The 10878-nt window shown below is 45.4% G+C and overlaps 1 protein-coding gene across 1 annotated transcript in view; it reads right to left on the bottom strand.

Moving 5' to 3' along the window:
* ZNF407 (zinc finger protein 407) overlaps positions 1–10878 on the bottom strand; it is a 363650-nt gene that overhangs the window by 37985 nt on the left and 314787 nt on the right. The gene's annotated exons all lie outside the window — the stretch shown is intronic.

The raw sequence follows: 10878 nt of genomic DNA, 5'->3' as shown, positions 1-10878 counted from the left end.
TCATGATCCCAATTCTACCTTACAAATCTGGCTAGACCAGAGGCTGTACACTGGTACAGATAGGAACTTGAAAAACAGGGAATCCGAGAGTGGCGATACCTGGAGGGTGGAGGGAAGGTGGGGTAGAAAGGGGAACTGATTACAAGGATCTACATACAGCCTCCTCCCTGGGGGATGGACATCAGAAAAGTGGGTGAAGTGAGACGTCGGGCAGTGTAAGATATGATAAAATAACACTAATTTATAAATTATCAAGAGTCCTTGAGGGAGAGGGGACTGGGGAGGGAGGGGGAAAATGAGGAGCCAATCTTAAGGGCTCAAGTAGAAAGCAAATGTTTTGCGAATGATGATGGCAACAAATGTACAAATGTGCTTGACACAATGGATGGATGGATGGATGGATTGTGATAAGAATTGTACAAGCCCCCAATAAAATGATTTTTTTTTAAAAAGGGTTTTTAAGGGGGAAAAAATCCAAGTTTTATGGAAGGCATTATATAAAAACAAGGCACAACATTTGATGAAATACCCATCAAAAGGTTATGAAAGTGACGGATGCAGTACTGAAAACACTCACCAGTCTGTGCCCCCGACTGTGACAGACAGCTGCCAGACCAACCAAACGGAATAGCTTGTGTCTGTGTCCATTCCATAGAAATGTGAAAATTACAGAGTAATATTATATCACATGCATATAAATTTTTACTAAGGTCCATTTAAAAAATAATTTTATTGGGGGCTCGTGCTAACCCTAGCTCCAACTTAAAAACAATGAATTCTTAACTGATGCCTGATCGATACTCACCCTTAGGAAGGGAACAAAGAAGCTATGGGTGCTATAGGGAAATGTAGTGAAGAGTTTAGAGGGTGCCTTGTTATCAGATAAAATAGCATGTGGGGTCTTAAAGGTTTGTCTCCAAACAAGCAGCCATCTAACTGAGCTCTCAACTAAGTCTACAGGGTAGAAGCACACCACCATCAGTCACTGAAGGGTTGGAATCCATATAATCGGAAGTTGAAAGAGAGATTAGTATCAGAGAAGCCCAAGTTGTGGGAATCTGGTGTGCAGAAGGCGATGGGCGACCAGGAGCCCAAGCTCCATTAGTGGGACTACATAGGAAATGAGCCTCCAGAGAACTCCCCTATCTAAAGTTGAGGGACAGGAGTAGAGTGGTCACTCAACAGAGTGCTTGGGAGAGAGGAGTACAGAAGATCAAAGGAATAAATCTGACCCGAACAGTCAAAAACCTTTGTCAGTAATCACCCCTATGGTGCAGGTGGGACCTGATCTGTTTTACAAAATGTTCTGTAATTTTGGTTTATATTGTCTTATTTGGAACTTGTTTGGAACTCAGATCAGAGTGTACCTCAGAGGTGTATGTCACTGGAGGTCACCCACTTGAAGCTGTGTTACATGCTTCTCTGTTTTTCTACGTGGAACCCAGGACTGATGACCCGATAGGGACAGCAAGGAGAATAAGGGGTCGGTGGCGGGGAGGGGGGTACAGTGGTGGTGGTGAGGCACAAGGGAGAGGATGTCAAGCAGTCCATGTAGGTAAAGAATGTCTGGAAACTGATTGTAGTAGCAATTGTACAATATACTTGACATGAATGAAGTCATGTACCAAAAACGGAAAAGCATACGATATGTTAAATCCCAATCAATAAAAAAGAAAAAAAATATTATAGCAGTCCATCAACAAGGAGCTGAAGAAATTCCAGCTGAATTCAGAGGAAGATGTAGAATGAGAGATACCACTGCTGATGTCAGATGGATCTTGGCTGGACGCAAAGAATACCAGACAAATCTTTGTGTTTTTCTTTGACTACACAAAGGCGATTGATTATGTAGATCTTAACACACTTAAAGCTTGTGTTGAACCTGTACATAGACCAAGAGGCGATCATTCAAACAGAACAAGAGAATACTACTGTACAGTGGAAAATCAGGAAAGGCGTGGGAATGGGGGGTGTCCTTTCACCATACTTATTTAATCGGAATGCTGAGCAAATACTCTGAAAAGTTGGAATACATGAAGAATGCAGCATTAGGATTGGAGGAAGAGTTATTAACAACCTACAACATACAGACGACACACACAACCTTGCTTGAGGGAAGCAAAGAGGACCTGGAACACTTTCTGATGAAGAACTGAGTGTAGATAACCACACAAATAACACACATTCTTACAAACGCACCAAGAGACATCACGGTGAATGGAGGAACGAACAAACACTTGCCCGGATTTCATTTCATTTGGACCTACAATTAGTGCTTGTGGCGGCAGCAGTCAAGAGAGCGAATGGTGCATGGGGTTTCTACACTGCAGGGAGGCGAGGATGCTACTTTCAGGACTGAGGTGCGCCTGACTGAGGCGGTGGTATTTTCAGTTGTCTTGTGTGTCCATGAAAGTTGGACAAACAGAAGGAAGACCCAAGAATGGAGAGCTCTGACTCACTGTGCTGAGGACGGCTGCAGAAAGTGCTGTGCACCGCCGGAAGAACACACTGATTTTTGAAACAGGACAGCGACAGCTAGACTAGAAGGCTTCTTAGAAGCGAGGATGTTGAGCCTTTGCTGTAATTACTTTGGACATGTCAGGAGAGACCAGTCCCCTAGAGAAGGACGTCTTGCTTGGCAAAGGAGAAGAAGAACCTTGACAAGACGAACGGACACAGACCTAACCGCTGCGAGATGGCTGGCGCAGGACCTGCACACGCTTTGCTCTGCTGCACTTGGTGTGTTGCAGCTGACTTGATGGCACCTACCAACAGTAATTACCATCAAACATGTGATAGGTGATTAAAAACGATTCAGGACTTCTATGCTGCAAGCAAAATGATAACTTTATCATGTATGGTTTTATTACAATTCTCTTAGGTGGAACAATGTATTACCTACCCCCAGTTTATAGATGAGCATACTGAGAGAGGGCGGCTAGTGTGGGTGTCCACAGTAGAAACCCAAGTCTGCCCCCAAATGGCTCTGCAATAAGCAGCCGTGTTAGTCCGGGAAGACTAGAGAAACAAATTCAGACACTCATATGTGTACAAGAAAGAGCTTTATATACAAGAGCAATTGTATATTAAGAGAGCATCCCAGCCCAGTCCAGTTCAAGTCCATAAGTCTGATATTAGGCCATATGTTCAGAACTGGTCTATAAATTCCTCTTCAGACTCACACAACACATGCGATGGTGCCGAATGCAGGAGAAGCCACGTGACTTCTCCGGCTCGAGAGGTCTGGGTCCATCAGCTGCTTTCTGTGTGCCTTCTCCACAGGGCTGTCTCACAGGGCGTGAGTCTAGAGAGAGTGTGTCTCCCGCCTCCATGGATGAAATACAGGAGTTCCCAGAATCCAGGAGAAGGCCAAGCCCACACAGAGGCCTCATTGACTATATCCTGATTGACAGGTTAGACTCCACCCCTACACTCTTAATCCTCAAATTGACACCAGATTATATAACTACCACAGCAGCCAAGGTCAATGCACCCAGGTCATCACCATACCCTGATTTGAGACATCTAGGCCACTTTCAGTGAATGGTAGCATGAAACTTCTCTCACTTAAGAGTGTAAGAATATGCTAAGGCACATGGTTCCATGTACTCATATGCTTTCCAGAATATTCTGAAACAATGCAAACCACTCTCAACAGATGCACATGAATGCAAGGTGTATACAGATTGTAGAGGAAAGGCGTGGCACTGCTGCTTTAAAGAGATTTGCCTTTGCTTCATTCCGAGAGATGCTGTCTCACGGTCTGCGGCAGGGCTGCTCCGTTCTTTTACTTGCTTTTAAACGAGCATTTTTCCTGTTGATTTGCACAAGCTCTTTATATAAAAAGTTAGTTGTACTATTTGATGAGAAGCCCCTTCTCAGTCTCCCAGGTGCCTTCTGCCTTGGGCAACTTCTGAGACGGGCACCTGCCGAGCCTTTGAGGCCTCCACTCCATCAACAGTGCCACAGGCCCGGTCTTCACTGCGCCGCCGTCCTGGCTGGAGAATGAAAGCTTTGCTTCAGTGTGGCCGTCCACCTGCCTGGCTCCTCTCTTCCCATGTTGTGGGAGTATCTGACATCGGGAGATCAGGCCAGGAAGAACTGCCATCTTCAAGCTTGAAAAGCCAATTTTCAGCTCAACCGTTTACACTTAAGAGTAAAAATGCTTAGTTTTACTAACATAGGCAAGCTTAAAAAATCAAACCAAACTGTATAAGACAATATACTCCTTTTTATACCTTTGCTGGAAAGGGGAGTTTTCTGCTCCTTTCCTGATTGACTGTAGCTACAAGACACACAGGTATGCTATGAATCTTGGTATCCTCACCCTTCACTCCTATGGTTTTCTAGAGACGGAAACTCTGCACAACAGGACCACCATGATAACTAGAGAAAAGACTGAAGATTTCAATGTGCTTGGATCCACAATCAACGCGCACAGGAGCAGCAGCCAAGAGATCCCATGATGCACTGTTCTGGGTAAATCTGCTGTACCAGACCTCTTTAAAGTTTTGGAGAGCAATGATGTCACTTTGATGACCAAGGTGTGTCTTGCCCATGCCAGGCATGTGAAAGTTGGACACTGCATAAGGAAAACTAAAGAAGAACCGATGCATCTGATTGACAGTGCTAGTAAAGAAAACTGGGAATACCATGGGTGGGCAAAACCATAAACAAATCCGTCCCAGAAGAAGTACAGTCAGAATGCTCTGTGGAACTGAGCACTGGGAGACTTGACCTCACATAGTTGGACATGTTTCAGGAGACCGCTCTCTGGAGAAGGCGCTGTACACGGTGGCCTTGCAGGAACAACTGTGCGGCTGGATCAGGAGGAGGCAGTGTCTCCCGCTGTCCCGAGGCTGCTGCGAGCTGACGCGACACAATGGCGGTCGATGAACACCATCTTCTAGGCACAGAATAAACCCCGAGCAAACAATAACCTGACAGGAGCTATCGGCACTTACTTCGATTTTATGTTTATTTTTTACTAACCAGAACTTACAGATTAAATAATAATGACGGTGGCACGAAATCCTGCTTTGTTCTTGAGCTTAATGAACTGTTTCACGTTACACAGATTTCAGTAACGCTGGCAGCTCGGGTACACTAAGGAAGGGGATTCACTTTCTCTTCCTGGCGGGGTCCCTTATCTTCACAAACATCTAACCTTATTTTATATAACTGGATTTCAACTCTATGTCCTTTTTTTAGTGCCACCTCAATTTTTGGCAGGCTGAAAAATACATAAGTGTAATATATTCATTCTTCTTAGTTTTTAGGGTCATTAGAAAATAAGTTTATCACATGCTTTGGGGGAGCCTTTTTTGAGACAATGATTTGATTTTTATAATTTAATCTATCGATGTACTTGAGGGGTTTTCTAATACCCTGCAGTCTTGTATATGGGCTCCAAGTGATTTCATTGTTAATTTTGCCTTATTGAGACCAGTTGGGTCTACGTTACTAAGCAGACTTAAGGGCCCAGGCCCGAGAGCACGAAATGGAGCTCATCTGAAGAATTACTGCCCATGAGGGCCCATGCAGACTGTTGGCTCAAACTTTAGTCCAGAAGGTTTTCAAACTTTCAAAACCTATAAATGCCATGCCATAATTATAAGGCCTTGCAGAACATTATTCATCATTTTAGAAATTTGTTAGTCATACATTATGCAGCTTATTCCTTTACACACTGTCTTTTTTAGCAGTTTAATACGTTTTCATTTTAAGTTTTTTTCTTGACTTGCCAGATTTACCTCATTTCTTACCAAATTAACTTGACTCTATTACTTGCTTCGTCCCGTCCTTTCTGTGCCATTTATGTGTGCGTTTACATCATCATTTTATTGCTCCTTTTTGTTTTGTGACATCTTCGGATTTTTAGTTAGGTCACAGTTATGTGCGAACTGACTTCTGATTTTAATTACGATCAAGTACTATAGGTCCTAATGTCTTATTTTGTCATTCTTTTAAGATAGTCTGCAAATAAATTCTTGATTTATTTGTTGGCCCCTTTTACATAAGAAGAATAGTTTACAAACCACTAGCGATTGGGTTTTGTCCTATACACACTTGAATTACCAAACTTATTGTAATTAGAGAATGTGATTGAAAATTCTCAGCTTTCCAAACATAGCAGATGATTAAAAGATCCACAGGAATGTCCGATACAATTCCATGGCCACTTGACTGTAAAGTTAATGCTATGCTTAAATGATACCTAGTTACTTGCATCCCTAGTATCGCTCCTTATTCATTTGACATTTGTTATATAAGACTCGAAGCACTGCCTGATGAAGTCCAAGGACTGCAGCCTTCAGTGAGGCTTGCAATTCCCTGGAAAGAAGACCAAGACGCTCACAAGTGTTCTAATGGGGAACATCGTGATCAACAGGGAAAAGGTGGAGGTTGTCTGTCAAGGGTTCCTTTGGCACTGGATCCACGACCAATGCTCATGACGGCATCAGTCAAAGGTCAAAGGACGCGTGCATGCATTGGGTAAACATGCTGCATAGGACCTCTGGAGCATGCTGAAAAGCAGGGATGTTATTTTGAGGACGACGGGGTGCCTGACCCCGACCATGATTATTTTCAATCGCCTCATAGGCACGTGAAAGTTGAGCATTTAATCAGGAAAACTGAAGAACCAATGCATGTGAATTAAGATGCTGGAGAAGAATATTGAACGTATCATGGACTGCCAAAAGAACAAACAAATGTCTCAGAAGAACAACCAGGATTCTCTTAGAGGTAGGGTGCTGAGACATGGCTTACACACTTTGGTCATGCTGTCAGCACACACCAAATCCCCAGAAAAGGACACCATGCTTGCAAAAGTCGAGGGGTGGGTGGCAACAAAGCGGTGGGGGCCTGGTTGAGATGAACTGCTACACTGGCTGTAACAATGGGCTCAAGCACAGGTAGCAACTGGACTGCATAGTGTTTCCGTATGTTTGCCGTGTACAGGTCACTATGGGTCAGAACTGACTCAATGGCACCCACCCCCACCTAGTATTGGCCACACAGTCCAAACGGTTGCTTGTCTCCTCTGTAGGTTATCAGAGATTTTTTGGCTATGAATTAGACACTCCCCTTCAATTATGTTTACAGCGTCTCCCTTTTGAATCTCCTCTCCATGCAATTAGGCTGTGTGATCATGCTCCACCTTCAGCTATCCAGCCACCCATCACCAAACGCTCGCTCCCACAGCATCTCATGAGCCAGATGCCCTCGTGGCTCAGGGGGCAGCAGCGAACCCTCCTTTATGAGGCCCGTCCTGGAGGGCAGGGAGACCCACGCAAAGGCAGCCAGCACAGTGCCAAGTGTGTGTCTGATGACTCAGGTCTCCCGTGACTGGTTCCTGCCTGGCACAGATGGCGGTGTGGGGCTCACTAGGGCCCCGGGCTGTGTGGTGGAGGATGCAGTCGTACACAACACACAGCCCTAATACTCTAGGGGCTTCGGGCACTGGTCCCTGCTCAGAACCACCACCTGCAGTGTGATGACGACGATGTAAATGTACGGCCCAGCCCTTTTCGGAATGCTGAGAGCACTTGTTTCCAGTCGACGCAAAGGCTTCACCATATACACGAAGCGGCGAAGATCAGCTGTGGTCTGCGGCCCGTTCCACGTTACAAAACGCTAATAAGCACCCTCCTTTCTCTCTCCCCTGCTTGCCAAAACACCCCAAGAAGTTTGGAATCGGCAAGAGCTATCGCATTACAGAAGCACATCTCCTTAAACTAAATGTGGAATTCCAGTAATTGCAGTGATAAATCTCTCGTTTATTTATTTATTTAGCGGTGGCGCTTTTGACGAGTGCGCCGGCAGTAAATTAGGAGGCATCTTCTGCTGCTCCATCCCAGTAAAAGCCTCCCATTATCGCTTGTCAGTCACCAGGGACGACAAATGAGGGAGGTGTCAATCCAGCCAGGAGGCCTCAAGTTTGGTGAGTGATCACTAAGGGAGGAGAGGTGGACGCTCCAGTAACGCCGGCTACGTCTGAAGGCCATGCCGCGCTGCTCGCTGTCCCCGCTCTGCAGCACATCCCCTGTGCAGAAGCCGGCTGCACATCTTGGACTGTTCCACGCTTTTACTGATGGCCGGTGCCACCTCGTTTCTCGATGGTATATGAGCGTTACATTTCAAGAGGGAGAAGCCTGGGTGTACCTGGGCTGGGGAGAGTAATTTCACACAGGCTTAATTCAATGACTGTTCTGTTATTGATTCCTCAGCTAAATTATTTATTGCTTTATATTTCTCTTTTAAAAGTCTGTTGTGCTTTTTTTCTCAGATCACACAAAATACTCTTCAGATTATATTCCTTTCATATTATTCAAATGACAGTAAAAACAACAGGCAAACATTGCTGTTCTCTCCTGAAGGAGTCTGCTTCTATTGCAGAAACAAAACACAACCACATTTGTTGCCCTTAAGTGGATTCCAACGTGTAGCAGCCAGTTGGATGGAGTAGGACTGCTCCACAGAGTTGCTGAGACCAGCAGGCAGCCCCATCTTTCTCCTGAGGAATAGCTGGTGGGTTTGAACCGCCGACCTCTCTATTAGCAGCCCACTGTTCAATCCACTGCACCACCAGGGCTCTGATGAGATGCAGAAGAAAGAAACTTGTGACCTGCTACTGGAACTAAAACTCGGTAGCAGGGCACAGATTTCTAAAGTAGAGACAACCGCGAGATTTCCGCCTCACTGGTGTGGAACAGCCTCGACCCCAGCCCCACCCCTACCCCCCACCCCGGACTATCTGTCTGTTCATGTGGAAGGTTCTATGCAATTCTAAGACTCGGGAAGGGGGCCCAGCGAGGCTGTAGCACAGCAGATAAATTATTTTCAAGTTTTGCTTTCAACTTGGCTAAAACACAAGTCAAAGTACTTCAAATGCCAATGAGAAAGATTAATGACAACAAAGTAACGCTGTCCCTTACCCTCAACACACCAAACTTCATTTATCACTCATCTGACTCCAGCTGATGGCTCACAAATGGCCAGCGGAAACCAGGATCTGACCACTTAGGAGAAGTGGCAGATCCCAGGGCTCATTGATCTGGGAAGAAAAGCCTTGATTTGGTTGAGAATGTGCAGCTTCCAACATTTTTATGAGAAGCAAGTTCAGGGAGCTGGGAGGAAGATGAAGGCAGAGAAAAGGAGAGAAGGCAAGGCCTTGGCCTTGCAGAGAGACCAGGGGGACACAGTTGGAGACGAAGACAGGGGCACTGAGTGAGCATCCACCAGAAGCTGAGAACCAGTCCTTGCTGACAGTCTGAGAGGTGGGAACATTTGAAGGTTATGCATGGGGGACATCCCACCTGTAAAAGGGACACCAGTGGCCAGGCATTTGGCTGGAGCATCAAAGGTTTTGTTTCCTAAAACCTTTGACTCTCACAGTAAAGAGCTCACTTTAGAAAAGTTCACTTTAAAACATGAAGCCAGTGGAGACACAGAGACACAGGAGGCGCCAGTCAGTTGCACACAGCTGTGGCCTCTATGCTCCTATTCACAGGTGCCCCACCTCTGTCAGCCCGCGTTGACAATGGAGCAGGAAGGGCCAAGGTAAGCATACGAGGGGGTGCCCAATAAGACTCGAATCCCCCCCTCCAAGTTCTGCATTTAAATTTTTATACAAAACAACCTTATCACCTTCAAAGTACTCTCCATTACACTTAATACATTTGTCAAATCTGTGATTCCATTCTTGGAAACATTTTCAAACTCGTGTTTGGATGGCTGACAGCAACTCCCTCATTTTTTTCTTCACCTCTTTTATGTCACCAGATCACTGTCCTTTCACGTCCCTCTGCATTCACAGAAACAAGAAGAAGCCGCACGGAGAGAGGTCAGGTGAATAAGGTGCGTGGGGCAAGAGAAGCATGCTTTTTTTTTCCTCCTCCAAACTGGCACACTGAGATGCCTGCATGAGCAGGGGCATTGTCGTGGTGACAAAACCAGGCCCGTCTGACACACATCAGGGCTTTTTTGTTGCACCCTGTTATGTCATGTTTTCAGAACCTCTGAAGGGAAAGCCTGATTAACAGACTGACCCTGTGAAATGAACTCCAAATGCACTATCTCCTCATATGAAAAAACAAATGAGCATCATCTTGGTCTTTGATATCACGTGACAAGTGTTCTGGGTGAGGTGACGATGGTGTCTTCTACCGGCTCGACTGATGTCTGCTGTCTGAGTCGTAAGAATAGCGCCATGTCTCATCACCAGTAATGACCTTGGAAAAGAAGTCTGGATGGATTCAGATATGGTCTTTCAAAGCACGGCATGTTTCCACTGGACACTTTTTGCCCTGGTCAGTCAGAACCTGAGGCACAAATTTCTCAGTGACCCTTCTCATTCCCAAATTTTCCACTAAAACTTTGCTGAACCGAGCTCCAAGGCAGTCCAGATAATTTCCCGATCTCTTTAATGGGTCTCTTTAATGGATCTTTTTAATGGTCTGTCGTCGTCGTTCACTTGGGAAGTTGATGGACATCCAGAATGAAGTTTGCCATCAATTGACATTTCACCTTTTTTTAAAACAAGAAGACCTCTGGCACACTTGAGTTTCCCCATAGCCCTGTCCTTGTAAGCTGTGCTCAACACCACAAGAGTTTCTGCAACTATAGCCACACCCTGTTCTTTTAAATTGGCCGTCCCAAAAAGCAAGGTTCCAGTGAAACTGCTTTTATGACAAAATTTATTGTGACCAAAGAGAACCTTCCCAGGAGCCGCCACTGGGTGCACTAACTCAGAGCCAGTTACTCAATGTTCCCCTAGCTGGAAAAAAGGCGTGCCATGAAAGCTCCGCCCAGTGGAGCTTTTTCCTTTTTTTTGGTACCGCCTCGTATATCCGCTCCCCCCACACCACACCACAC

This window comes from Echinops telfairi, unplaced genomic scaffold (genome assembly GCF_000313985.2).
Source record: "Echinops telfairi isolate 266 unplaced genomic scaffold, ASM31398v2 ScPeMD7_7400;HRSCAF=8409, whole genome shotgun sequence".
Taxonomy (NCBI): domain Eukaryota; kingdom Metazoa; phylum Chordata; class Mammalia; order Afrosoricida; family Tenrecidae; genus Echinops; species Echinops telfairi.
The sequence above is the reverse complement of the archived record's forward strand: the minus strand, read 5'-3'. Positions and strand labels throughout refer to the sequence as shown.